General features: G+C 49.1%; 2 long non-coding RNA genes across 2 annotated transcripts; both read right to left on the bottom strand.

Moving 5' to 3' along the window:
• Positions 1-10,133: 10,133 nt before the first annotated feature.
• LOC125137721 (uncharacterized) lies at positions 10,134-13,301 on the bottom strand. The gene is made up of 2 exons (XR_007137491.1): positions 12,260-13,301; positions 10,134-11,042 (listed from the first exon to the last, which is right to left on the bottom strand). It is a non-coding gene; the product is annotated as an uncharacterized LOC125137721 (long non-coding RNA).
• Positions 13,302-16,041: 2,740 nt separating this feature from the next.
• On the bottom strand, positions 16,042-22,981 carry LOC125137608 (uncharacterized). Its single transcript, XR_007137450.1, has 4 exons — positions 22,845-22,981; positions 20,860-21,004; positions 19,986-20,207; positions 16,042-17,067 (listed from the first exon to the last, which is right to left on the bottom strand). It is a non-coding gene; the product is annotated as an uncharacterized LOC125137608 (long non-coding RNA).
• Positions 22,982-23,013: the final 32 nt, after the last annotated feature.

The raw sequence follows: 23,013 nt of genomic DNA, 5'->3' as shown, positions 1-23,013 counted from the left end.
TAAAGAGTTAAAAAAAAAAAAAAAGAGTATGTTGTAGAGAGCTCTTGCTTTTGCTACCCAGCATTTATTTATCCTTTTCTTACAGTAATTTATCCCTGATTTACCACTGGCCTTTACCTTCAGGGCTCTAGACAAGGCACATATATATGTTACATGATCCAGGATTGGTCAATCAGAATTTTCTTTCTTTTTTTTTTTAAGGGCCATGCCCACAACATATGGAGATTCCCAGGCTAGGGGTTGAATCAGAGCTGCAGCTGCCAGCCCACAACATAGCTGCAGCAATGCCAGATCCTAGCTGCATCTGCGACATACACTGCAGCTCACGGCAATGCCAGATCCTTAACCCACTGAGCGAGGACAGGGATCAAACCTGCATCCTCATGGTTCTTAGTCAGATTTGTTTCTGCTATGCCACAACAGGAACTCTGAATCAGAATTTTCTAACTCCTTGGCCACAGCAATTGGTTCAGGGATGGACATGTGATTTAAATCAAAGCAATGAGGTACACCCAATATGGAAAACAATATGGAGGTGACTCGGAAAACTCAATATAGACCTCCCATATGATCCAGCAATCCCACTGCTGGGCATCTATATGGATAAAACTACAAATCAGAAAAATACATGCGCCACTATGTTCATAGCAGCACTATTCACAATAGCCAAGACTTGGGAACAACCTAAATGTTCATTGACAGAGGAATGGATAAAGAAGATGTGGTATATACACACAATGGAATACTACTTGGCCATAAAAAAGAACAAACAAATGCCATTTGCAGCAACATGGATGCAACTAGAGACTCTCATACTAAGTGAAGTCAGAAAGAAAGACAAATACCATATGATATCATTTACATGTGGAATCTAAAATATGGCATAAATGAATCTATCTACAAAACAGAAATAGACTCACAGACATAGAGAACAGACTTGTGGTTGCCAAAGGGGAGGGGAAGGGAATGGGATGGATGGGGAATTTGGTCTTAGTAGATGCAAACTACTACACTTAGAATGAATATGCCATGGGGTCCTACTGTACAGCACAGGGAGCTATATCCAGTCTCTTGAGATAGAATGTGATGGAATATGAGAAGGGAATGTGTGTGTGTATATATGTGTGTGTGTGTACGACTGGGTTACTTTGCTGTACAGCAGAAATTGGCACACTGTAAACCAGCTATACTGTAATAAAAATTTTTTAGACAAATTAAAGCAATGAGATTCAAATTCAGAACTTTAAATAAAACAAATCCCCAGCTTATGTGTACATCACACACAAGAAGGTAAGAGGTTCTATGGACAGAAGGACCTGCTGTTGGATCATCTCCATGGAAAGAAAAGAAGAGAAAAATCCCCCGGGTCCTCACAGTCTGAGGCTGTCCCCTGACTCTGAGCAAGGACTCCCTTCTCTGTTTGCCCTTCAGTTGCCACGTGGGTGTGGCGTCCCTGGTGAAGTGGACCTGAGTAGAAAGAGTCTGGTTCTGGGTTGGTCAGACTTGAGCATCACAGAGGCACAGGCTGGCTGCCCAGAGGCTGGGCACTGTAGCATAGGCACTAAAATGAGTGTGTTTGGTGGTGCATAGCTCATTTCCTGGGCCACCTTGGGTCTCTGCTACTGCTAGGGCAGCCTGTGGTCCTGTGTTCTCACTCACCGCACCCCTCTCCAGTGGGAGGTCCGTCTGTGACCCGCTATAGGGCCCTTGCAGCAGCTGGGAAGCCTGCCCAGCCCAGGGGTAATAGTACCCAGAGTACAGGGATGGAAATGTCCCGCATGGCAACTCCCAGCCACCCAGGGACAGAGGCTAGTGGAGAAATTGTCTCGCCTTTTAGGAGTAGTGGGCCCCTTTCTCATCTGGATAACATGTCCTCCTTCTTGACAGCACCCCCCACCCCACCCCCATGCCTCACGGGGGCATTCACATCACGTAATCATAGGTGCACGTCGTGTATCACTTCCCGAGCACAGCAGGGTCATGGATTGACCCTGTTCCCCACCCCCTTCAGGCATTCTGTTCTGTGTCCTCTGGGAAGGGGTGACACAAAAGAATGTGGATAACAGGAGAGGATGATTTTTGGCTTGGAGCTTCAAAATCCCAGGCCTCAGAGCAAACACAGTGAACTAGGAAAAATATAAAAAAGCCAGGCTACTCCTCCTGGCTGAATAATGATGAGTGAGGCCACTTGGCCAGGATGGGACAGTGTGGAGATGGCTCCCTCCCCTAGCCCCCAGGGTGTGGATGGCAGGCATGCAGCTGAGACCTGAGCTGGGGGCCGGAAAAAGCAGCCTTGCCTAAGATCATGCCCCTTCCCTGAGATATCCAGTGACAAGGCTTCTCCCCTGAGGAAGGACAAATGTCCCAGCCTCCTGCTTCAGCTTAGGGTAACTCTGAGAGGCCACCCAGTGTCAGAGCCTCCTGAGGGGTGGGTGCGGGCCTCTGCTGCAACCTCGCCCAGCGCAGTCACCCTCGGCCTGAGCACAGCTGCTGTTCCCCAAAGGCACCCCCACACTGACTGCTGGCACTCAAACATTCATCCACCTGAAAATGTTGCCCCAGCGGGTCCTGCCACCTGCTGAGAAAGTGGGTGGGGGGAGGCACCGGAGAGAAGAGAAATGATGGTGTGGCTCCCATCGGCTGAGGAGCCCCGCGTCAGACTCAGCATTTCCCACAGGCCTGAGCTTGGGCCACAAAAAGACACGGTCACTGAGCTGCTCACCAGGTCCCAGACACAGCACTGAAGATGCTGGACCTGAAGAGGCCTCAGGGTTGGGACAAACCTGGACCCACAGCTGACAACCAGACGGGATATGACGGCCTCTCAGAGGTGCTGCCACGATGGACAGCAATACCAAGAGCACCACTGCCACCTCGTCCCCAGAGTCTCCATACCACACCCCCTTCAACTAGTTCAAGGAAATCAGCCTGGGCGAGCAGAAGTTCAGTGCACATAGGCTGTGAAATCCTGCTCCTCAAGCCTCATGCGGCCTCCAAGCCAATACTCAAAACAATTGGGGAAAATATTCAGTACATAGGAAGACAAAAAGGACTACTATTTTTTTGTCTTTTTAGGGCCACACCTGTGGCATATGGAGGTTCCCAGATTAGGGGTCGAATAGAAGCTGTAGCTGTTGGCCTACACCACAGCCACAGCAACACAGAGTCTGAGCCACATCTTCGACCTACACCACAGCTCACGGCAACGCCAGATCCTTAACCCGCTGAGTGAGGCCAGGGATCGAACCCACGTCCTCATGGTTCCTAGTTGGATTTGTTTCCATTGTGCCACGACAGGAACTCCAAGACTACTATTTTTAATCTGAAGAGTCCATACAGATGGACAAGCCAATGCATAGACCCCAAACTGGGGGGAGAAACCCCTATGTCACCAGCAGGAGCTACCTTGATCAGCTCTCCACTGTCTTTGAAGCACGTCCTATCTCTTTCCCACCACGAGGAAAGTGAGGCCCGGGAGAGGCCGGGCATCACTCAGAGGTGGAGTCAGGATTCAAACTCAGAGCCTGACTCTGTAGCCATGGTCCTGACCAGTACATTATGTATATGAACATATACACACATGTGTATCTGCAGCTAACATTTTTATGAGGACAATTACTAACAATAAAGATGCCAATGAGACAATATTGCCTGAAAGGTGACCCCCACAAAACATGTGTGCACGGTGATCTGTGGTTTTCTGTAGACAGTAACATGCATCTCTGAAGAGGCTGTAATTGTGGTATGTGTGACAGGACTTGTCAAAGTGCAACCATGAGCCGAGGGTTGAACTCATTCACACTCGGTTCAGGTGTCCAGGCTGGACCACCCCCATCTCCTTCTGACACCACCACCCTGGCTTATGATGCTGGCTGTCACTGTCAGTGTCCCCGTTTGCCTCTCCAAACAGCGTGCTGAATTTGAGAGGAAACTGAGGATCAGAGGGGTGAAGTATCCTAGCCAAGGCTGCAGAGCTGGGAAGACGCCAAGCATGGACCCGAACCCGAGGTTCTCCAGATTTGACCCTAGTTTCTCTGACTTCCATTATAGCTGCTATCTCTACTCCATCATTCTATGTCTTTCTCTATCTGGGAACTGAAGGGTATTTTTAAAATATACTTTTTTATTTTGGAAAAGGTTGAGACCTATGGAAAAGTTGCAAAGACAGTCCAGAGGGTTCTGTATGTTCTTCGCCAGTCTGCCCTAATGTTAACATCTTTCATAACCTTGGTACATTTGTCAAAATTAAGCAACTACTATTGCTATTACTATTAACCAAAGTCCAGACTTTATTCAGATTTCACTGGCTTTCTCATGCGTTTTCTGTCCCAGGATCCAACCCAAGATACATTCAGTTGAAACTCATTTTTCTTCAATACACTAAAACCATCAAAACCCGCTCTTTAATTCCACTGGAAAACATTGCACAATTCTGGCTGAGGTTTTCCAAGCCTGCTCAAATAACTGTTTTTTCAATGACCATCCTTAGGAATATACCCTGTAGTCAGCTTTTTTTGAGTACAAAGAACAGAGACTCCCTAAAGCAGCCTAAGGAAGGCCAAGGAGCAGGTCCCTGGGAATCAAAGAATCAAGGCAGGGGCCGGGAGGGCTGTTGGGAGCCAACGAGACTTTCAAGTTTGTCTCAGAGTTTCTCTCTCTCCTACGCTTACCTCTGCACCTCTCTCTTTCTCCTCCTGACCTAGTTCCCCTGCTTACTTGTTCATACTGGCCTCCCTGGCCCACAATCCATGTAGATGCGCACATGCCACCAGCTGCAAGTTCACACCACTTCAATCCCAGCTGGTACCTTCCAGGTCATGTGGGGGTTAGCCAATGGACAGTTGTAAAACGTGGGTCTATTTTCCATCCCAATAAACCTTGGAATATATCTTGTATATTTATATATATGCAATTTGTATTAAATATACACAAGTTTTTGTTATTGTGGTAGAAAAATCCATTTTACTGTGATGCAAATTATCACTGATGTTTGACAACAGCAGTATCAGAATCCACTCATATGAAATTATAGGAAGGAGATCATCACAGCTGAATTTTTAACTGAGGGAGAACTAGAAGAGAATAAAATCTCTAGGCATTATTAAACACAGGGTTGCAGAGATTCTGTCTCAAAGGACTTTGGACAAACTGTATGGGCTTCAAACATTTCCCAGAAGTTCAGCTAAAGTTTCCTAGAAAAGAAAGTACACAGCTAATCCAAATCTGCTAATTAAGCTAACAGAACATGTTGGCTCTTTTTGGTTTTCTCCTTTGGGAGACAAAAAAAATAACCCTGCATATAAATTGGTGGTTCCTTAAACAGACAGATTAAAACTTATCCCAGTTCTTCAGGGATTTCCAGCCTCAGGAAACCAGCGGGCGAGTGCTCCCTTGAATGCATACACAGCTCATTACCCATTAATACTTTCCACACCCTCCCCCCAAATATTTACCCAACTCGTTTCACGTGCCATGTACAGGGAGGCCTCGTGAAACAGCAGGGAACGGTAAGTAGCCAACGGTAAGTAGCCAAAGTTTTGGGGTAGAACATGCCACCCCAAGACTTTGGCATACTGGTTATTTATACCTAAAGGCACTTGAAAAGCAGGTGCAAGAGGGAGCCTGTGACCTCCCCTTCTCTTCCTGAAAACAGGAGGAGTTCCTGGGGAAAGCTGCCCTCCTTGTACCACAAGGCAAAGGCCATTTGTGTCACCACACCGGGGCCAAGGCTGAGGGCAACACAGATATTACTCCAGAGGAGGTCCCACAGGATCTGGTGTCACCACTGCGGTGGCTCTGCTCAGCACTAGGCCACAGGCTCCGTCCCTGGCCCAGGAATTTCCACATGCCATAGGTGCCCACAAGAAGCAAAACCTCTTAAATTCCTTTACTCTCTTCACATATTTTTGTTGCTTTTAAGCCCTAGACCAGACATTTCTTTGGGTCTTCATTTTCCTATGAGGACACTCATGGATTTTATTATAATAAAATGTTTATGCTTTTCTCCTGTTAATCTGTTAAGACAGTTCCAGGTGCAAACCTAAGTGGGCACGGGGCCAATTTTGCCTTCCTTATAGTAGTGAGGAAAACAGGATGTTAGCTGTGTAGTGTGCTTTGAGAGGTACTGAATGAGAGAGGGCTCAGGAGCGCTAGCGACAGTGGCACAATCCTGAGCAAAGGGTCACAGAAGGCTCGCAATGAAGCTGATATCTGAGCAAAGGCCGAACAGGTAAGAAAGGAAGCTTTGCAGATTTGGGGGGAAGAAGCAAATGGAAAAGCTCTGCTGATGGGCGTTGGCTGGAAGTTTTGAACACTAAGGACCAGGGCTGGGAGTAAGGGAGGTGAGTTGTACAAACACAGGGTCCAATCCTGTCCCAAATTTTTACATTTTGTGTATCATAGATTTTCTACATTCATTTTCATGTGAAACTAAAATATTATTTATCTTGATGACTGAGTTTGGGGCACCTCAGGGCTAGTGTCTCATGAGATTCACTCTAGGGCCCTGGTGTGGTCGGAAGGCTGAGGGGTGACAGAGGAGAGAGGAGGAAATGACGTCAGACAGAAAGTTCCCGGGAGTTTGGCTTCACACTGAGAGGATGGGAAGTCACTGGAAGGCTGTATTGATCTTCTATTGCTGCCATAACAAATGACCACACGTTGATAAGCAACAGAAAAATGTACCTTACAGTTCTCTGCTCAGAAGTCAGACATGGGTCTCAGCAGGCTACAGTCAAGCCCTGGGCAGAGCAGCATTTTTCACTGGAAGCTCCAGGGGAGAATCTTTTTCTTGCTCGTTCGTTTTGTTGGCAGAACTCAGTTCTGTGCAGGTGCAGGACCGAGGCTCCTTCCTCCATTTTCAAAGCCAGCGGGGCAGGGTCAAGCCATTGTTACAGCAAATCTCTGCCCCACTCTCCTGCCTCCTTCTTCCACACTTAAGGCCGCCTGTGATTAGATTGGGCCCACCTGGGATCCAGGAGCCCCTCCCACCCCAAGGTCCACACCCTAAGCCATCCTCTCAAGTCCTTTTGCTGAGGCAGGTAACACAGTCAGAACTTCCAGGGCTTAGGACTTGGGCATCATTGGGGAACCATGCCCCGGCCCCAGGGAGGCTGTGAGCAGTGGTTGCTAGCTGCTCTGTTGAAAGTAGCAGTGGGGGTGGGGATTGGGGCGGGGAGGCCAAGACAAGAGGCTGAAGCAATAATGGGGGTAGGGGGGAGGATGCTGGTGGCTGGGGAGGGGGAGGGGGGGCTTGCAGGAGGAAGTTGAGTTTCGATAAAAGATGGTGGGTTTTATGGGTCAACTTGGTCAGGCTGCAGTCCCCAGTTATTCAGTCAACACTAGTCTGGGTGTTGCTGGGAAGATATCCTGCAGATGTGGTTCAGCAGATAGTGGAGAGTGTGTAATTAGATGTCGTATTTGTAAAATGCATGTAGGAATATGATAAGGAATAAAGCATGATGTTAACCCCATAGTTGAAGTCTCTAATCAGCAACTCTGGTAAGGGAGCCCATCCTAGATTCAGGGAGGGCCTGATGGCAACCAGCTGAAAGCCTGTGTGCAGGACCGAGGGTCCGCAATGAAGGAGCTGCACCTGTGGCCAGTGGCTTGGCTCCTACCCGCCGATTCCAGACTCCCCTGGGCAGCCCTGCCCCAGCAGAGCTGACTCCCGGCTCCAAGTCTCCTCCTGGTTCTGCTCCTCTTACTGAACCACATATAGACATGGTTACTGAAGACCTTCCATGACCTCAGTGGCTGCAGATCCCGGACATGTTTTGAATGTGGAGCCGACATGATAGGCTGGTAGGCTGGGAGTGGGATGTGAGGGAGAGAGGACACAAGGGTGACCCCAACACTTTTACCCTGAGCAGCTAGAAAGCAGCTCACTCGTCTCCTTTAAGGTAGGAGTTGCTCTACCACGAAAGCCACCCGAGGAGCGCACTCAGGTGACATGATGGAAGAGGCCCCATTGCCCCCCCACCCCAAGAAGCCCTTTCAAGGGAGGGAGTCCCAGGCAGGAGGTGGGCAGACTCCAGCCCAAGTGGAAAAGGGGGAGAGCCCCCCCAGCCCGTGCTCCCTGCCACTCACTGCACCCAGAGCAGAGGAGCTGTCTTTTCACTGTTACGAGCCCACCTCCCCGCTGTGACCCCCTCCCCCGCTGGTCCACCCTCTGTGGGGCTGGCTGAGCTCTGAGCCAAAACAAGCAAAGAGAGTGAACAGAGACTCAGAGTAATGGCTGCTCTGCGGCTCCTTCTTCCCCGATAAGGAGCAAGGTGTGCTTGGAAGTAGAAAGGGACCTGGGTTTCTGCTTCTGCTGTTTGAAAAACCTTCCTGGAGCCAGAAATGAACAAGAGAAACAAGGAAGGCGAGCATTTGGTTGTCACTTGTATGGCTCTGATCAGCTCGGTCTCTGGGTCCCGGGCCCCGGGCCCCTCTCCAGGCCACTGAGTGAAACAGAAGAAATGAAAGGGGCTTTTCCGAGGTGCCAGGGCAGTGTGGTTCCAGCCCACACATGGAGGCCCTGTCCCTTTTATCTTCCAGAAGTGGGGCCCATAGACCTGCCGACCTGCTCAGGCAAACCTCACCTGCACCCCAGCTCTTCACACTCAGCCACTTTGGGCATAGCCTGGTGCTCCTGTTTCTAACGTAGCTGCTGCCCATGTAAATGTTCTAGGGGCTCAGGGTAAATCAATCCATAGAGCATCTTCAGGCGGCATCAGCCACATGCTGCGCTTCCTGAGCTCCCACGGTCCAGACCAGGAGGCACTTGGCTCACCCAGCTAGTGTCCAGGGCCCGCTGCCTCCACCTGTGATGGCCATTCAGCAAGAAGCCACCAGATCCAGGCATTTGCTCTTCCTTCACAAGCCATGCACTCAAGTTCAGGGGATTCCGCAGGGCCTTTGCCTTCTCTGCCGAGGTAAAGCTGGATGAGGTCCCTATTGCCTCGGGCCTACGCTGCAGAGAGTGAAGTGAGGTGTTTGCCTTGCCTCCCTCTGCCCTTGACCTCTACAGGAGGGAGAACGGCCCAAGGAGGCTGGTTTGGAACGGAAATAGGCACCATCTGAGATTTTTGTGAGGATCAGGCCACTTCAGCCCAAGGCTTTTGGAAGCCGCCCAGGCTCTACAGACAAGGTCCACAAAAATCCTGGCTGAAAGCCCGCTTAGATTGGCAGGCATGATGCTGAAATGGCCTCCGAAGTCCCGGGGCAGTGAGTGAGCCAGACAAGGATGGGAAAGGGAGTCTCCCTGGGGAAAAAAGACGAATTCTTGGCCCAGAGGAAAGGCTCAAGAGGGTGAGAAATGGCAGGTCGCAAAGTAAAAGACACTGGTGATATGAGGACCTGTGGGGTTTCCTGCCTCTATCGTCCAGGGCCTGAGACATGGGCTGGACACACTCCGTGCCGAGGGCAGCCCTGGGGAAGGGCCCCTGGGTGTCCCTGACGGCCCATCTCAGTGCAGGGCTGAAGGACACGCAGAGCGTGGGAGCAGAGGGAAACGGGCTTCTCTGCAGTATGTGCGGACAAAATCTGTTACTTTCTGTTAGTGATGCTTCTCTGATGATCCTGTGGCACGCACTCTAGCAAGGATGGAGCTGGCCATGCTTGTCCTACATCTCAGCTCTTCTCAGAAGTGCTTGGCAGGGGACGATGTGGGTGGAAAATGTGACGGCAGAAGGCGCTGGAAACATGCAGAAGGGAGCGCTGCTGGGTGGGGGGGTAGGTGGGGGGTGGTGAAAATAAGGCTCATGTGACTGACCGGAGACTTGCCAGGGTCCAGGCGCTATTCTGAGAGTTGTGTATGTTAGCTCCTCTCATCCATAGTACAATCTAGGAGGCAGGACAATTGTTGTCCCCATTGTAATGGCTGAGGAAGCGGAGGCACAGAGGAGGTAGGTAATTTGCCCAAGGGCACACAGGTAAAGCCAGGTTTTGAATGCAGACCACCTAGCTGCGGGATCTTCCATTAAGTGGGTAGGGCACATGCCCCTAGCCTATCTCCAACAGAAAATGGGTGAGACCCAGGCTAGACCACAAAGATACAGCACCACAGCTGAGAACGTCAAAATGCTTTTGGCCCCTGCATCAGTACGGATGCTTTGGCTGCGAGAAACAGAATACCTAACCACAACTAATTAACCATAAGGACATTTATTCTTTCACATAGCAATAAGTCTGTATTCAGTCCAACTTTAAAAGACAGGATCAATGCCATCTTCAAGGATCCAAACAGTTTCCATCCCTTGGCTCTGCCTTCCTGGGCATCCAAGCCATGCCCCCTCCTACTAACAAGATGCCTGCAGCAGTTCCAGACCCCACATGTCAACAGGCTTATACCCCGTGAAGCAGGCGTGCCCCGTAGGAGCCTCAGCAGACATTGGAGGTCGATTGGACGGAGCCAGGTCTCTCATCTGTGCCCTGTGCTGTGTGGGGTCTGAGCTGTAATTACAATCAGGGCTCTGTTGAAGGATGAGCTGCTCCAGCAAGTCAGAGGAGGAGGGATGAGGGCCATTGTGCCCCCTGATTCAACCACCTACTTACTGTTTTTAGGTTTCACTTTTCTTTATCCCTAAGGTGTAGAGCACGAAGGACGAATCAAGGTCATGACCAGGCAGATTGCTAAATCGTCACTGATTCCACAGCAGCTCCCAGCAGGTTTCTGAGCTGAGCCTGGGCTCAAGGTCTATGCAGTTCGAAACACCCACTTCCAATGCTGCCGCACGATTCTCTGAAGAGACTGTGCCAGCAGTAAAACTATCTGTCTCAGTGTCCCCAGCATGTCCTGGGCGGTGGCAGCCTAGAGTCCTCAGTTTTAGTCCTGTCTGGCCTCCTCTCACCTACAGAGACTCTGTATCTGTTTCTCTCTCTCTTTCATTCTTTAATCTCAGATCTTTCTGCTCACTTAAGAGAGTGGAACCATGAGGGAGAGATGAATTGGGTCACTTCCTCTGAATAGCATTTTCATAAAATACTGGAAGGAAGTTCCTTGTGGCCACCAGAGAGAAGTGCTGCTGCGTCCAGCACCAGCGTGACAGGGACCGTGCCTGTTAAGAGTTCAGTGTGGCTTAGACATGGGGGAGGCATGTGTCTCTCCCATGTAGGAGCCCTGACCCCGCAGCTCAGGGTGGCCCGAGGCCTCCACAGCGGGCGTGGCAGGGCATGGTCCTCTGACCTCACAGGGTTGTCACACAAATTAAATAAGTCATCGGTACAGTGCCCAGTACATCATAAACCCCCTTGTGTGATGATGAGAGTAACAACAACTCACATCAATCGAGCTTTACCTGTGTGTCAGGCCCTGGTCAGGGCCCTTGTGTATTGTCGTTTAAGCCTCACAACATTTCTGAGAGGACGGTCATTATCCTCGTTTCACAGATGGGGACACTGGGGGATTAGTGTCTTAATAGGATTGTCTCTTTAGTTAGGGAAGAGCTGTGACTCAAAGCCAGCTTGTCTGATTTCTGAGTCTAAGAGCCTAACCACCAGCCATACCCCCACCTTCCCCCGTCCTCTTCTCCAGCCCTCTGGCTGAAGAGATGTCACAGCGTACCTGGGGAGGTAGAGTGTGCATGAACACAAGCCAATTCCTCATGTACTGCAGAGGGCAAAATGCTGGGCAAGCAGCATGATCAGATGAGAAAGAGGTGCCCTTCCCGGGAGTGAGCAGCCGCAGGGCTAAGGGCTTATGATGGATGCTCAGAGTGAGAGGACAGGGCCAGGGTGCCAGGCCTGGGGATGGAGTGCGTAAGGGTTCTTAGGTGGAGGAGGAATAGCGTGGTTAAGGACAAATCCAGGCTAAGTTGTTGGATCCTGACAGAGGAGCCCTGAGGCACACGTTTGGGAATGAAGATTGGCATTCGGTTGAGAAGAAGCTTGAATGGTTCTAGAAAGCTGGACTGTATTCAGCAGACACTGGATAGTCATTGTGGTTGGGGTTGGGGTGGGGGGTTGGACAGTGATGTCACGCAATGGAAGTTTCTTAGGAATTAGGCGATGGTAGTGGGAGGAGTGACTTTGAAACATGGAGCCTGGGAGACTTGCTAAGGGCTCTTGGAATGATCTGGACATGAGATCATGAGAACTTGAGACGGAGTGTTAGCATAAGGCATGAATGCAAGGGAATGGGTGTGAGGGCATCACTAGAGCACAGCTGAGGGCCCTGGTGACTGGAGCTGAGAGCCAGGGGATGGGAGGCATTGGGGCTGACACCAGGTTTAAACCTGGGTGATGGGAGAACACTGCTAGAAGCAGGAGCTCTGACCTGGAAGCAGATGGGTGCTCTGTTTTCCTCCACACTCTGCATCCACTGGGCATCTTCGTGCGCTCAACATCCGCCAGAGGTACCTGCACCAACTGGTGGCCTTCTCTTTCTCCTCTGCTGCAAAGCACCACTCCCTCCCCAGAAGGACCTAGGGCTCAGGGGACAGCATGGATTTAGGCGCAGCAAGATGGGAATTCCAACCTACTGTGTCTGTTGGCACCAGCACGTAACCAAGGACATGTTCCTTCATTTCTCGGAGATTTAATTCCCTTTACACGAGGGTGATGATACCTACTTGATGGGGAATCTGGGGGCTCAGTAACACGAAGCACTTAGCCCTGTGCCTGACACGGTGTAGATGCTCAATAATAACAGCTGATGCACTGAGTATACACCAACACTGCTCTCCCTGCTTACATACATTCACTCACTCATGCCTCAGAACAGCCCTGAGAGCCTCCAACTCGGACATGAAGAAACAAGGCACAGAGAAGACACAGGACTCACTAAGGTCACAGTGACAGTGTGAGGCTGAACCAGGGCTTGTACCCAAGCAGTCTAGCTTCAGATTCTGTACCCCCATCACTGCCCTGCCCTTAGATTAATAAGCATAGCTACTGTTTGCACTAAAAAGAGGCCAGGGGGATGTTAAAATACAAAACCAGATGGTTAGAGAGCATGGGAGAATGGCCACAGGTCACAGCTCAGAGCTGGATCCCAGAGCCGGTGCAGGAGGGGGTGTCCCGGGGAGGGAGGAATTAAGTGGCTACGGTAGACCCTCAGGAGGCTCAGGGCAGTGGCTTTAAACAATTCTTACTGAGAGATAGTGAGACAGGTGTTCACCAGCAAAACAGCAGCAGTGTATATTCAGGACTATCTCAAGTATATTAAACTCTGTGTATATGTCTGCGTGCTTGTGCATGTGTGCACCGAAAATATCACAAGGGGAGTTCCCGTCATGGCGCAGCGGAAACGAATCCAACTAGGAACCATGAGGTTGCAGGTTCGATCCCTGGCCTCACTCAGTGGGTTAAGGATCTGGCGTTGCCGTGAGCTGTGGTATAGGTTGCAGACACGGCTCAGATCCCACGTTGCTGTGGCTGTGGCATAGGCCAGTGGTTACAGCTCTCATTAGACCCCTAGCCTGGGAACCTCCATATGCCGCAGGTACAGCCCTAAAAAGACACACACACACACACAAAAAAAAAACATAAGGAAGACAAATATCATATGCTATCACTTACATGAGGAATCTAATAAAAAATGACAAAAAAAGACCTTATTTACAAAACAGAAACAGACTTAAAGATTTCAAAATCAAACTTAGGTTACCAAAGGGGAAATGTGTCAGGGGACGGATAAATCCGGAGTTTGAGATGGACATACACACACACTATAGGACAGAGAGACGTAGAAAGGACCTACCGTACAGCACAGGGAAATCTGCTCAATGCTCTGATAACCTACATGAGAAAAGAATCTGAAAAAGAATGGAAATACGTAAAACCGATTTACTTTGCTGCACACCTGAAACTAACTCATACTATAAGTCAACCATACTCCAATAAAAAATTTTTACATGAATACATAAAGAAGCTGAGCACTAAATTTGGCTCTGAGATTCCCAGCAGCCATGTGAAATGAGAAAGAGGATGAATGTCCTAGTGGTGATTATTAAAACAGACTAAATACTTAGATCCCTATGCTTAGAATTTAGGTGTATAGGACACAAAGATGGTGTTCCGCTATGATAACAAGAAGCCTCACTTTATGTTCCTACTTATAAAGAATTCCACATCCTGTGCTCTTCCACGTGAGTGTCATACAACAAAAGCAAAGCAAACCTTGCAAGATACACTTGTGTCCAGTAAAAAGCCAGTCACAGCTTTAAAGTAAATGACTAAAGAAAAAAGCAAGGGAAAGATATGGTTGGTACCTAAGAGAGGAGAACATGATTTGGGTTGGCTTTTTGCTTAGGCACCTGCCTAAGAGGAAGGCGCTGGTCCGAGTGGTGTCTAAGAGGGACATGCTGGTCAAGTGGTGCCTTGAATTATACCTTAAACAAGATAATGGCCATGGAGTTCTTTCCACTCAACAATAGGACCAGCCAATTACCTGTACTTCTTCCCCACCAGAGAAATAGCTGAGAACTTTGCAAATACTAGAGGGCATTCCATTGCTTGCGAGACTTGCTGGCAAGGCAGCCTCTGAGATGCCTGGGATTCTTTCCTGCAGCACCTGCTGTGAATTAAGGGTAAAGGTTTCTATTACCGTTTATCGGCCTAAGACCAGGCCAAAGTGTTTTGGGGGCTTGTTTCTCATAGAGTATATGATCAAAAAGATTAGTTTTCTTCGACTAGAAGGAACTCTGTCCATATCTTTTTCATTATCATCACGTGACCTGAATTTCCCAGATCTCCGCACCCAGTGAGCACCAAAGACATTGCATCAGCTGCCCATCTGCTAACTCGGGGCTTCGCATTCCAAAGGTTCCCCTTATGATTCCTGGGACTTGCCAGGGGGTGTTTCAGCAACACTAATACTGCACCTGCTCCTGGGGGACCTGCTAGGTTTCCTCCTTGTCTGCTGGGCATCTGCTAACTCCTGCCTTTCCTGCTTCCCTCCCGCGGCTGCAGAGAAAAAGGGAACGTGGGTGTTTGGCTTCTGGGAAAAGAAGAGAGGGTCGTGGTCATGGGACTCTGTCAGGCCACAGTTTTGGTCCGTGGCTGGCAGACACCTGGGTCCACACCTGGTCTGCTCTGTCGCCTTGTGCAGGTCACCTTGGTGCTTTTGGCCTCAATTTCCTTGACTAAATTTGGCACGAATTTTCACATCTTACCAAGACATAGTGGGAACCAGCTATTTAATGATTAGATGGAATTTTGAAAACATCAAGCGCAACTAAATGCTAGGTCAGGAAAGCCAAAGGCTTGCGGCTTCCCTAATGAGATGGTGGGATGTGCCTGGCCTTTTTTCTTTTCACTTTAAGCATCCAAAGGAAATAAAATGTGAAATGTCTGTGTAACATTGAGAGAACAATCTTGAATCCCCAAAGTCCACAAATGGCTCTTTAAGCCTCCTGAAATGAATGAGGTTGCTGCATAGGTGAGACCCAGGTTAGGAAGAGGAGGAAGTCCTGAAAAACCCCATGACTGTGAAGTCACATGACCAGGGACCTTAGGAGGGAAGAAAACTTGGGAGGGAATGAAGCCATGACCAACATTTGATCTTTACATTTTAACAAAAAGGACATTTCATCCTAAAATACTGGCATTAACAGCCTTAATGAAAACCTGTAACTAAATTTATTTATTTTAAAAGATTTTAATTGTTTCCATTATAGCTGATTTACAATGTTCTGTCCATTTCTGCTGTACAGCAAAGTGACCCAGTCACACATCTATATGTATTTCTTTTCTCACATTATCTTCCATCATGTTCCATCACAACCCTTAACTACATTTAAAGAAGGGGTTTAGAAGCGACGAGAGAGTGGCAAAGGACCATGGAAAGGAGAAGGCAGATTAATACTCGAAAGTTTCAGGAGTCCCCATTGTGGCTCGGCAGTAACAAACCTGACTAGTAACCAGGAGGACACAGGTTTGATCCCTGACCTCGCTCAGTGGGTTAGGGATCTGGCGTTGCCGTGAGCTGTGGTGTAGTCACAGACACTGCTTGGATCCTGCATTGCTGTGGCTGTGGCTGTGGAGTTGGCTGGCAACTGCAGTTCCACTTCAACCCCTACTGGGAACTTCCATATGCTGCACATATGGCCCTAAAAAAATTAAGTAAAATTAAAAAAAATTAAAAAAAAAATATTCAAAAGTTTTACCTGAGATTGGGCCCCCTCTTTCATTCACACTCTCAGAAACTTTATCAAAAGAAGCTCCTTCTTTCAAAAAAGAAGTTCCTTCTTTCAAAAGAAGATCCTTTCAACCCATGTTAGGGGTTGAATTGTGTCCCCTAAGTTCACGTGTTGAAGTCCTTGCTGAAGTTTCCGTCGTTTGAAGATTCTCTTTTCAGTCAGGACCTGGCCCTGATTCAAATGCTTCTTCCTTCATTTATGACGGGGGAGGGAGGGTAGCCTTGTGAAGCTGGTCACACTTTGAATAACCGCAAGCGCTCGGCAGCTTCCCAACAACAGCCCCCTCCTGTCATCGGCCCTGACAGAGCTCTGTCAGTTAAAGGAGGACCATTTCCCCTGGTCATTTCCTTCTGTTCAGAAAAAGGCTGGATCCCCTTCATCACCTTCATGTTCCAAATACTCCCAGTCAGCCTGCAGCTTGTGTTCTGCAGTGCCTTTGATCAAGGACTTCTTCAATCAGGGCCTCTGAATAAGCAGTGCCCCCGCCTCTCTTTTGTTCCCCGAGTTCTTGCTCGAAGTTTCTGGTCTCCAAGACAGCCCTGCCTTCACTGCCAGGGACGAAGACGCTTGTGAGTCCACCCTGGGCTGCCAATGCCTTGCAAGGGCGTCCGTTGAAAACAGGGACTTCTTTTCCTTTTTTCAGCGCGGAAACAATACTGACAGGGAAACAAACGGTCCCTCAGAGCACGGCTACTAGTTAAGAATCTCTGCAGACACTGGCTGAAGGCAGCAAAGGAGTGGAAAAGAAAACCTTTATCATCCCTTATCTGTGACTCCCAGGTGGTAGTCATTGAAAGTGACTTCGGCAAGCAGGCATAAGCTTCTGCCACTCACACTTAACCAGAACATCACAGGGCTGGGAGCCCAGTCAACCCTGTGCCTTGGCAAGGCCAGCAAGGCTCTCTGGAGTCTGCTCCAGCATCTTCGAGTGCTGTTCTCACACCTACCCTTGGAAAAGGAAAAAACATGTGGAGAAAGGAAACAGCTACTTCTTGGAACAGAGGCAGAAAGACACTATTATTATTTTGGGGGGGAGGGGAGAGTGGCGAGCCTGCAGCATATGGAAGTTCCTAGGCCAGGGATTGAACCCACACCACAGCAGTGACCCGAGCTGCTGTAGCGACAACACTGGATCCTTAACCCACGGTCACAAGAGTGGCACAGAGAACTCCAGAAAGACATTATTTATGTCATCCAATCCTCTTTTCTTCCTGAACAGTCTTGGATGGATACCAACCCTAGTCCTCAAAGACCGTATAAGGTCGTTATAATTATCATTATCCTCTTTTCACATATGTGGAATTAAGGTTTAAAGAGGCTCAATAAACGGCTATGAAGTCAGACAACGAGGACAGGGTGATTGAAAATCCCCATCTGGGAGTTCCTGTTGTAGCTCAAGCAGTAACAACCCTGATGAGTATCCATGAGGACGCAGGTTCAATCCCTGGCCTCGCTCAGTTGGTTAAGGATCTGGCATGGCCATGAGCAGTGGTGTAGATCACAGATGAGGCTTGGGTCTGGTGTTGCTGTGGCTGTGGTGTAGGCCGGCAGCTACAGTTCCAATTCAATACCTAGCCTGGGAACTTCCATATGCCACTGGTGCAGCCCTAAAAAGCAACGAACCAACCAACCAACCAACCAAAAAACCTCTTATCCCTCCCTTCAGCTGACCACATTTTTTTTTTTTTGTCTTTTTAGGGCCGCATCGGAGGCATATGGAAGTTCCTAGGCTGGGGTCGAATCAGAGCTGTAGCTGCCGGTCTACACCACAGTCACAGCAATGCAGGATCCCAGCTGCGACTGTGACCTTACACCACAGCTCACAGCAACACTGGATCCTTAACCCAGTAAGCGAGGTCAGGGACTGAACCTGTGTTCTCATGGACGCTAGCCAGGTTAGTTACCACGGAGGCAAAACGGGAACTCCTGATCCACAATTTTAGCCCAAATTATTTTCAGCCCTTTCTTTCCCCACTGTATCAAGCCTGCAATTTGCTTTGTTTTGTCTTTACACTCATGTTCCTTAGCTCATTCCTCCTGGCTTCTCCCTCTCTGTCCCCAGTGAAGCCCCTGTCCTGGGCCACCGGGCTCAGGGCTGGGGGCCATGGCCGGGAGGTGGGGCACCTGCAGAGGTCAGGGCCCTGACTGGGCTGGATGCCCGGTCAAGCAAGCTTTTAGCAAAGGCTTTTATTTTTTGTTTAACTCGAGTTTCCCATCCTCTGCTTTCTAAAAGCACCCATCCCCGCAATTTCAGGTGTGGGTGTGGGACTCTGTTTCCTCGCCCTGCGGGGCAGGGGATTAGATCTGGTGGGACGGCCCAACCTCTGCATCCTCCCCATTGTCCAAGGAGAAGCTCGGCGTCCACCCTCCTGAGAAGGTCGCCTTGCCACCTCTCCTGCAGCTCCTGGGGCAGCAGGACGTCCTGGGGCCAACGTGAAGCAGGGCATTAGTGCCTCCTGCTCCCTCCTTCCATGCTCCCTGTCACCGAGGGCCAGAGCTCCTCTGACCACGAAGGGATTCCAGAGGAAAACGGGACCCACGCCTTCCCCTCACCGTTCCTCTGGATGAAACTGAAGGGAAGGGAAAGGAAGGGCACCCAGGTCGGGACACGGGCATGGCTTGAAGGCTGCAGCATCCTCGCCCCAGCCGGCAGCGGACTCAGGGCTCCAGCAGAACAGCGGCCGGGTTAGGTGAGACGATGGAATCCACACTTAGAATGAAACACCACAGTTCACCGACGGGACGACCCAGTCATCTCTGGGTCCTGAGCAAACTACAAAGAATGTGGAGTGGGACTGGGTCAGAACCTCCGGTACCGCTTCGCCAGGGGACTCCAGGAAGCCTCCGCCATGCGCGTGCCGGAAACACCTCCAGCCCAGGCCGCCAGCATCCTCTTCTGGTCCAGTTCTCTGCTGTCTGCTGATCCTTTTCTATGTTCCACACTGTTCCCCCCAACCCTGCAGCCAGGCTGGGCCAGGAGGGCCCTCTGGGAGTCGGAACTTCCACACCTTCTGCAGAGATGTCTTGGGCAGAACCGTCAGCAAGGATGCTTCTCTATTCTGTGACCCCATTTGCTTCCTGAACAAGTCAGACCTGGGCCCTTGGGAAGTTTGCAGCCTTCACATTTTTCTTTAATGCCTTTGGTGGTTTTCTGTTGGCAAGGAATGACTTTTCTCTCTCTGCACCACTGCTGGTTTCCACCTGGTCACCATTCCAAAGGTGTCCCCCTGCAGTTCGGTGACATCCAGCTTTGGGCAGGAGGATAGTAGCTGCCCCGCTGCCCAGCTGTCACTGCCTTCTCTGTGGCACCACCAAACACCTCTCTTTGCTGAGTCACTTGGGGGCTTTAGGTTTACTCTGTGCCCACGTGTGGGCTCCGTAAAGAAGACTAAGGAAAATCTGACATCCTGCTCTAAGTTTTAGCAGTAGCTGCATTTATCGATCATATACGGCATTGTAGGCATTATGCTGAGATAATTTCCCTATACTACCTCTAGTCCTCACAGCAAACTTGTGAGAAGCATCATTATTCCCACTTTACAGCTGAGGAAACTGAGTCTGAGAGCAGTTACCTAACTTTCCCTGGACCACACAGCGGGTAAGTGGCAGCAGTGGGGCTTGAATCCACGTCTGCAGGATTCAGAAGCCCACACACCTCCCTCTCTACCATTCTTCCAGTCACTCAGCAAAAACTTATTTTTATCAACTCCCAGACATTGTTCTTTCCTTGTGGAGTGTGTGCCACCTAGCTCACCCCATCCTTTGTCCTAGTTCCCTGGATCTGTGACAATGAAGAGAATTCCCCAAGCCACTGCAAGGAAAAGGGCTAGAAGAGCAAAGAGAAGAAAAATAATTACCTACCTGCAGGTGTTCTGTGAGAAGTTACACTATCAACCACACAGTTCTAGTTCACACATCCCAGGGAGTAGTTGGAGCTCTCAGGCAGACAGATGAAAGCATGTGGGATTATGTTATCCTCCAAAATATAATAGACAGGAAGGGGAGCAGGAAAATGAGCCTTGAACCCCCATAGCCTGTTTTGCAATCCTTTTATATTTAGTTGCAGAAGTGCACGTGATGATTCTAAGAAATCAACAGCATCATCAATCCTACTTGATGTAGGAGACAAGGAGAGGTCCATATGCTATGTGCTATTCCTTGGATATGTAGAAAATCAGTGCTCATATGAACACCGAGGATCTAAACCTATAAAAAAATCACTGTGACCAGCTACTTCCCTTATTTGTGGGTTGTTAAAATAGCTTTAACCTTGCTGAGAGCCAAAGCAAGCTTTTCACATTAAAGAAAAAAAAGCACACGGAAATTGAAAACTGACATTGTGAAATCCAATTTTCGTGACCTGGACTGGTGCCCAAATACTAAAGTAGTTTAGGTTATTATGGGGCTTTTTGTTGTTGTTATTCTTTTTAGGGCCACACCTGCAGCATATGGAAGTTCCCAGGCTAGGGGTCGAATTGGAGCTGTAGCCACTGCCGGCCTACACCACAGCCACAGCAACGCTGGATCCTTAACCCGCTGAGCGAGACCAGGGATTGAACCCGAGTCCTCATGGATATGAGTCAGGTTTATTACCGCTGAGCCATGAAGGGAACTCTGAGGTTATCATATTTTAAAGGATTTCTGTTGGGGGCACTTTCCCACTACCTCACTCTTAACTGAATCTTGATTTTGCTGAGACATCAGGGAAGTTGGTCTGAGGAAGGTGGATCCTTACCTTGGGCCTGTGCAATGAACCTTGATCAGTCTGGTTCATTTCCTCTTTGCAGATTATGGATTTAGCCAATGTGGTGGTCGTTTGATCCACTTCTTGGCAAGGGGACATAACTGGAAGTCTGCTAATGGCTTCTGGGTAGATTTTCCTAAAAAAGAGAGACACGAAGGAGAAAGCTCACATCCCCTCCTGCCTGTCTTTGAAAGCTCTTCGTTAAGGACCCGATGTACTGAGCTACTGCAGCAACAGTATCTACCATGAAGGGAGGCAACACTGTCACTCTGAGGGCAAAAAATGAAAGCTAAAAAAAAGGCTGGGTTCTTGGTGACTTCATTGCACCACTGGACAATCTTAAACCACATACCTGCAGAGTTCTTAATTGATGTAAAACTGCTCTATGGTTTCAGCCACTTTTAGTTTCATCTCCATGATACGTGGATAAAGAGAAACAGCTTGAAGCCAGTGTGTTATACAAGAGCCAAAGAAATGTGTCTGAAGCAAGCTGACACTCTGCTAATGTCAGACTGTCTGGCTGTTGGGTGCACAGCTGTCAAAGGAATTTAGAAACTGAGCAAATAGCACATATTTATTGAGCAAGCATCTGCTACATGCCACACCGCTGGGTACTCGGCTTACAATAGTGGACAAGTCAGCAAGGTTGTTCAGGTCATGGAAGACAGACGATAAACAAACAAGAAGAGGTGAAAATGTTCTTGGGCAACTTTCACAATATGACTTCAAATCAGTCCTGAGTATAAACCCAGACTCTGGAACCAAGTAAATCTGGATTCAGATGCTAACTTGACCATTTGCTGTGACCTTGGGGAAAGTCATTTCATCTTTCTGAGTATCAGTTTCCCCATCTAATGATAAAAAACTAAATTCATAGAGTTATGCGGATTAAATAAGCAGACAAACTCTCTGTAAAGTTTTACATGGATCTTGGCACTAGATTCTAGATGATGATCATCTTTGCCATTGTCATAATAATTTGTGCCAGGCACTGTGGGGGTCAGAGATGAACAAGACAGAGACCCTGCCTTTAGGAAAGCTGGGCAGCAAGAATCCAGAGTTGGCTACAGAACGGTCCAGAGTTAGGAGGCAATGAATTAGGCAGAAACAAAGGAATTCCACTGGTTACTAGGGCTGGGGGGAGGGCCCCCATCTCTACTTTTCTCCCACACAAGTTTTCTAGCCATTATCCCTTTCCCAAGAGGGAAAAGAATATTCTGCATGACTGCTGCTCTTTCACACAGAGCCACTGTTCCCAAGAGAATCAAGTGAGCCTTTGCTTTGTCCAGTGAAGTGAAAGATACAGGATGTGTGTATCTGGGTGACACTCAGCGGTCTGCGCTGTGTCCCAGCAAACACACACAGATACTCCCATAAATGACCTCACCAAACCCCACCTCCCCCTCCATCCTCTCCAACTGAGCCCACTTACTGTGGTTAGTGTTCTGCCATTGACTGCTAACTGCTGCATTGAGCTGTAAAATGCAGATAAACACCCACACACATGCCCTCACTGCGGGAACATTTCCTCTGAGGGTCACACAAACTCCTGCACAGCCCCTGAGGATGCATCTTCCCACAGCCTGGCTCACACACCGGCTTTTCATCTGAGCTCTCGTGGGGATCCTGCAACTCTCAAATGGGAATTCCATGAACAAGGGAGGGGGAGGCAACGGGGATGAGAGTCCAGATGCAGAGAAACGAAAATAACTTTCCAAGGGGACCTAGAATTGTTATCATCCCAGCCCGAACCTCCCTCAGATCTGTTACTTGTACATTCTGTGCCTGAAGAAAAGCAACTTTTTCAATGATTGGGCCGTTGTCCAGGTTCTTAGCTTGGCATCCAGCCCACAAAGCTGCAAAACCGACCTCATCAAATCTATGCTTTGAAATGAGGCAATGTCAAACTAGAAGCCTATTCAAAATAAGGAGCCTGGTGCAAGGGTCCAGGGTCCTGCCCTTCTTCCCAGCCACACCTCTCTCATCAGATCTTGGTGGAAAGTCTTCCTTGGCTCAGAAGGAGATCAGGGACAAGAAGGCAGTGCCCAGAAACTTCTCTGAGACTCTCAGAAGTTGCCGCCTGAATACCAAACCTGAATAACCAGGAGAGATGGAACGTCCCAGGGTTCTCCTCCTGCCCACGCT

The sequence above is a fragment of the Phacochoerus africanus genome, chromosome 10 (genome assembly GCF_016906955.1).
Source record: "Phacochoerus africanus isolate WHEZ1 chromosome 10, ROS_Pafr_v1, whole genome shotgun sequence".
Classification (NCBI taxonomy): Eukaryota; Metazoa; Chordata; class Mammalia; order Artiodactyla; family Suidae; genus Phacochoerus; species Phacochoerus africanus.
Note: the sequence above shows the minus strand (reverse complement) of the source record. Positions and strands in the feature narration are given on the sequence as shown.